At 32.3% G+C, this 5,867-nt stretch overlaps 1 long non-coding RNA gene across 1 annotated transcript; it reads right to left on the reverse strand.

Annotated features, from left to right (window-relative positions):
* Positions 1-2,299: 2,299 nt before the first annotated feature.
* Positions 2,300-4,271, reverse strand: LOC143066645 (uncharacterized). Its single transcript, XR_012975714.1, has 2 exons — positions 3,966-4,271; positions 2,300-2,649 (listed from the first exon to the last, which is right to left on the reverse strand). It is a non-coding gene; the product is annotated as an uncharacterized LOC143066645 (long non-coding RNA).
* Between the last annotated feature and the right edge of the window lie 1,596 nt (positions 4,272-5,867).

The following is a 5,867-nucleotide window of genomic DNA, read 5'->3' on the forward strand; positions in this document are numbered from 1 at the left end:
TTTAAGTTTTTGACAGAAGTTCGCATTGCCCAATGCCAGTTATTCAGACTTTTTTACTTCATTCCTAATATTCGTTTTTATTTTTCGCCCCCTCATTCAGATCTTCCTAGTACTTTTAAGGACATGTCATTAAATACAAGTTTTAATTAGCATTTGTTTGTATTCTTCCTGAATATGCATGAAATATTAGACATTGAACATCAGAGGCAAATAGAATTTAATCAATCAATTCTTAAACTGGCTCTTTTTATTGAAAATCGGCTGTATTTTGGTCTATCTATATTAGAAGTGATTAGCAAAAACTAAGCACTTGTATGGCCAAGTAACGGTCATTCAGTTCATATGATCGCTCATCAGCTTCAGCCGCTCAAAAAGACATGAAAAGAACTATTCTTCTTCAGAGCCGAGGGCTGGTTTAATAACAACCATTTAATAATATTTTATGTGTACAAATTACAAATCAGTACCAAAAGTCGGCATATATACATATACTAGTATTTAAATACACGCAATCATTTGTAAACATCAATCTCTCAATGCATGATACAAAATATCATGGATGTAAAAATTAACGTGACCTATCGAGTAGACCCTGTCGTGCCGAATGATTTAACCGCCAAATCACTAGTCTCGATAACCCAGACGCATATATATATAGCGTCTGGGGTGATTAACCGGACTGGTCAGATATTTATAGGGGGCGTAACAAATAATTAAATATAGAACATATCTATAAATAGCACTTCCGTTATCCCCATTATATTTTAAAAAAAAATAATAACAACAGTAAAGATCAGTAAACAGTGTAACGTTACATGTATATCTATTAAAACTGACATTCTTTTAATTAAAAGAACGATAAAAAATACTGTAATTAGCGGCGATCTTTTTTTCTGAATTTTTGTCACATGTAAAAAAAAATTAGACATGATTTTTTTTCGTGGGAAAAATTTGGTTGATTATATCATATAAGGAAACACTGTAGCATGACTGTATAGTGCCCTCCTTATAACAAGTTCTGGATCCGCCACTGGTCGTGTATAGAGGATACCACGCTCTCTGTGCGCTAAGAGAGGGATCTGTAGGTGGACCGTTGTACATAATCCAATATACCTTAATTTTCTGGCGAGTTATAATTTCTCGAACATGTATCCCCAACGGGCTATAATTTAGGACCTCATCTTTATAATTATTGTTATTTTTTTTTCGTCCTGAACATTACCATTATTTACCACAAGACGATAACCAAGCAACCCAACTTGAAGATCTATTTTTATATTTTAACACACCACGTTTAATATTCTCTTATCTTCATACTATAAACTACCATTTTTCTCTATTTTCATATTATAGCACACCACTATATATATTCTCTATTCTTTATATTGTATCACATCGTCCTGAACATGCATGAAATATTTGCCACTTGACGTTAAGCAACCAACAGTCGGTATATTGTAGCCACGTTAGTCTGTATTCCTTAATTTTAATTTTTATCCATTTTTCTTAGTTTTGTCTCATTCTTATTTCTGTAAATTCTTGTTATAATTTATGCTTTCCATTTTATAATAATCTTTCAAATATCTGACGCACTGACCTTACTCGAAAAGCACACATCAAGTTACGTTTATGGAAAGAAAAACAACTCCAAGATTACAATGTAAAATTTAAAAACCCTGTTTAACAACTTATCACTGGCAGATCAGTGAGATCACATAATGAGTCAACTCAATTTTTATTTACAAAATTAACTGATCTTAAAATTGCTAACGACAGAATAGTCTGAATGTTTCACCAATAATCTATATCGCCTAATCCTTTTGGGAAGAAAACATTTGGGGACCAACCTTCACACAATACCACTTTGCCAGTCTCCGTGTCTATGAAGAAATACAGAAGTTAACCAGTCATTCATGAAACCCAATACTCTTTGAATGCATGTTTGAATCAATCACATTGAAAAGGTGGAATGGGATTTATCCCATACTGCATGATAACTTATACAAAAAATAACTGAAAAGTGTATTCTCCTACTACAAACTATTATAATATTCATCATGACTTTTGTATAAAAGGGCAGCTTCACAAAAACAACAACTTCGAATTCTCCTGTACATGTGAACCTTTATATAAAATAAGGAGATTGCTAATGAGGCAACAACCCAGCAGAGTTCAAATGACATGGATATTCGCAAATAGAATCACTGCTCGGCCTCCAATATTAAGAAAACTCCATACCATATAGTTAACTGAGAAGGGCCAGACATGTAAATGAGATACAACGCAAACATGAAAACTGTTAAATTGTTTATATGATTTTTAATTTGTTAATACAAATCTTTAAAATTCTCCGACATATCTGACAACAATGTGTTTCTTGATGTTTGTTTCATTTACTTAATATATGTCTGTGTACCTTTTTTCGCTTTGTGGTTGCTGTCAAAATAATGTTAACCCAACATTTTTGATACTGTGATTTATTTATAATGATTGCTGCTGCAGTAATTAAAAAAAAAATCTTTGAATCTTTTTTCTTATAAAATTGAAGCTGTTTATGATACAATGAAAATTCGAATATTTATATAGTTTTTTTTTAATTCTTCACATTTTACACATAACAACTGTGTCCCGAAATCATCATTGGTTTGTCTACAAAATAAAGTAAATGTTAAAATCATATTAATTTTTGGTCACCAGCATAGCATATATGAAAAACAAAATGTTTGGAAAAAAACATAAATCATATAGAAATATACATTTAGAAATGTCTTGGAGCAAGCTGAATTCCGCTACGGGATGCGAGATTATCTCGCTGTGGTGATGACACGACCCATTGGTGGCATGGGTTGTTTCCTGCTCTCTTGTCGGGTTAATGTCTCTTTGACACATTCCCTGTCTGTATTCTCTATCAAAATTATGCATGAATTTTTATCATTGTTAAAGGCCATACATGCAGTTGCCTATACTTGCTCTCATCCACCTCCTTTGAACTTGGGGTGGATAGTTGTCTCATTGGTATTCATACCGCATGTTCTTGCTTGTATAATGTTGACCTTTTGGTACTTTTATTCTCAATTTTTGTTTAAGTCAACAATATGTCCTCTTAATCATGTTGATGTCTACTTTTGGTAATGTATGTCATTGGGTTCACCGATTGCTGCCTCATTGACACCTCCTTTCATTGATGCTGCATCTATTGTTTTACTGTCTTCTTTTACATCAAAAACAAATTTACAGTGTATTCCTCATGCCATGGTTTTGTTTCAAGGTTTAGATAGCCAATTGGTATATATTCACTGACAACATTTGTATTCTTATAAGGACTTTTTTTAGTGTGAAAAAAATGCCTCTTAAAAGTGCAAAAAAGTATTTTTCGTTTTTAAGTTGACCAGTCCAGACTTTGTTTACTAACAGTATATTTAAATTACTTTTCATAACAACGTGTCGCACTTCTTAAATGTTTGTATAAGCTAAATGCATTTGTTTAAAAAAAAAATCGAGCATAAATCATTTTGACCGTTTGGTGTATGTACAAAATCAGTGGCATCTTCTAGATATACTTTGTTTGTTTTTCGTCTGCTTATGTTTTTGAATTGCGTTCCCTCCTTCAAATGTGTACAACATTGCGCATCTCTCCTCCCCCCCCCCCTTTTTTTTACACATATCAAAATGCAAACTCCTTTATACACTACATATAAATACAACAAACTTATCTTGGATGAAGTTCATATTTCGGCGTCATATTACTTTTCCATCAAGTATTTTTAAAGTTAACAACCCCAAAATGTATTTATAGCGTACACACGACTGTTCGAGTGGTCCCAGTCAATACAAAAATTGCCATTTATTGTATGATTATTAACTTGCTTACGTAGCACGGACATGCATGAAAGAATATATAACTACTCGTTGTTTCAGTTTGCATTAAAATTTATGTAACAGTTTGTGGTGTTATATCATCTTACCAAGGTTTGATGTGCTGTTATTTTCCTTCGCGGTCATGGAAGCCATGCTGTCTGGTGTTTTCCACGACTTGTAAATAGCTTTAAACAACAATCGGTACACTCGGGCTTTTCAATAGTATTATCGTAATATAATTTCTTCCGAAGTCAATAACCAACTTCTTGGTTATTCGTCTTGGACATTATCTTTAAAAACCAGCTAAAAAAGCCGATACTATTCCGAATGTCATAAATTACCATTTTTATATCACTTGTCATCCAGACGCTCTACTTTGAAAAATAAAGCGGCTGGATGATCGAGACTACCAAATCACACAAAACACTTAACCTAAACGCCATCTATGGGCAGACAATTCAGAAGAAAATAATTTCATTCTAATTCATAAAATCAACCGTCTGAAATTATATTAATCGAAAGCATTTTCAGAAGTTCATTCAATAGTCTTTGTTTTATCAAATGATTTCACTAATTTTAAATTGTAAATGGAATCAGCTGTTTCAAGATGTTCACTTTATTTCGATCTGATTGAGATACAAGTTGTGTGTTCACGTTTTGCTAACAAGGATGACTGTTCTAAAGACATTTCGGGATCCTTTGGTTTTGGCATTATAAGAAACATCTTCAAAATTGTGGACACAAGCATTTCATTTGATGTTTTAATCATTGCAATGCAATAAAAGAAAGATCCTTGCGAGCGAAGCAGATAAATTCATCATAGATATCAGGATTAAAATTCCATATTTACGCCAGACGCGCGTTTCGTCTACAAAAGACTCATCAGTGACGCTCGAATCAAAAAAATGTTTAAAAGGCCAAATAAAGTACGAAGTTGAAGAGCATTGCGAACCAAAAATTCCTAGCAGTAAGTGTCGTTTTTTAAAACTATTTTTTCTTTCGCAAAAACCTTTTCTTTTCCAAAATAACATACTAATAAGTTTGATGTTTTATGTAGTTTGACTTGCTCGAATGTTTCTAGTGCCAAACATTTGGTAAATGACTCAAATTCTGTTATAAGGCGTTAATCTTACACAGAGTCAAGCTAATTTCAATTAATCAAATTTTAATACTTTTTTGAAAAAGCACTTAACGCATACATACTTTTATATACAGGACTCACAAACTTACTTATATATGACACTTTAATAAAATAAAATATCATCATTTATATAAAAACAATGAAAATAAAAAATCATAATACATCTAACAATAATCCTGTGTTTTATATTATATTCAAATATTTTAAAGGACTTTCTGCCTTCAGTTTGGGTGACCCTTACCACTGCTCTTGGGTGTCCTTTATAAAAAGAAGCCTAGCTAATATGTCGGTATCATGACATGTTTCATTTTAGCATTACAACCGATTTTATTGAGTACGTAGGGAAAGGTAGAATCATTCATTGTTTAGATTGCTTGTTAGCTGAACCGTGAAGTCATTATCAGGTTAGGTAAACTATCCTCCTTTAAAAGTATACTAGTCCGACTGATCAAAAGTCTATCCGTCTGTAGGCTCTGTAAGACTACTACGAAAGGAGGGTAGTACGGTCTACCGTAGTACACCTTACCTTATAATGACTTCACGGTTCAGCTAACAAGCAAGCTAACCAAGGATTGTACCTTTCCCTATATACCCAATACAATCGGCTGTAATAATTTGTTTTTTTAAAATAAACATATATGGTTTGTGTAATGTTAATTAAATATTTCATTTATCAGTATATCAGAATATAATCTTAATCTTATTTGTTTGATTTTTTTCGTCTTCGCTACAGTAATGATATAATAAATTTATTTATACAAATTAATTACCTTCTCCCAACACGTACCATTTTGAATTATGATATACTATACCTATCTTATCCATGCTGGATCATAAATGCATCTCATTATAGAATTCAATACACAAA

The sequence above is a fragment of the Mytilus galloprovincialis genome, chromosome 3 (assembly GCF_965363235.1).
Source record: "Mytilus galloprovincialis chromosome 3, xbMytGall1.hap1.1, whole genome shotgun sequence".
Lineage (NCBI taxonomy): Eukaryota > Metazoa > Mollusca > Bivalvia > Mytilida > Mytilidae > Mytilus > Mytilus galloprovincialis.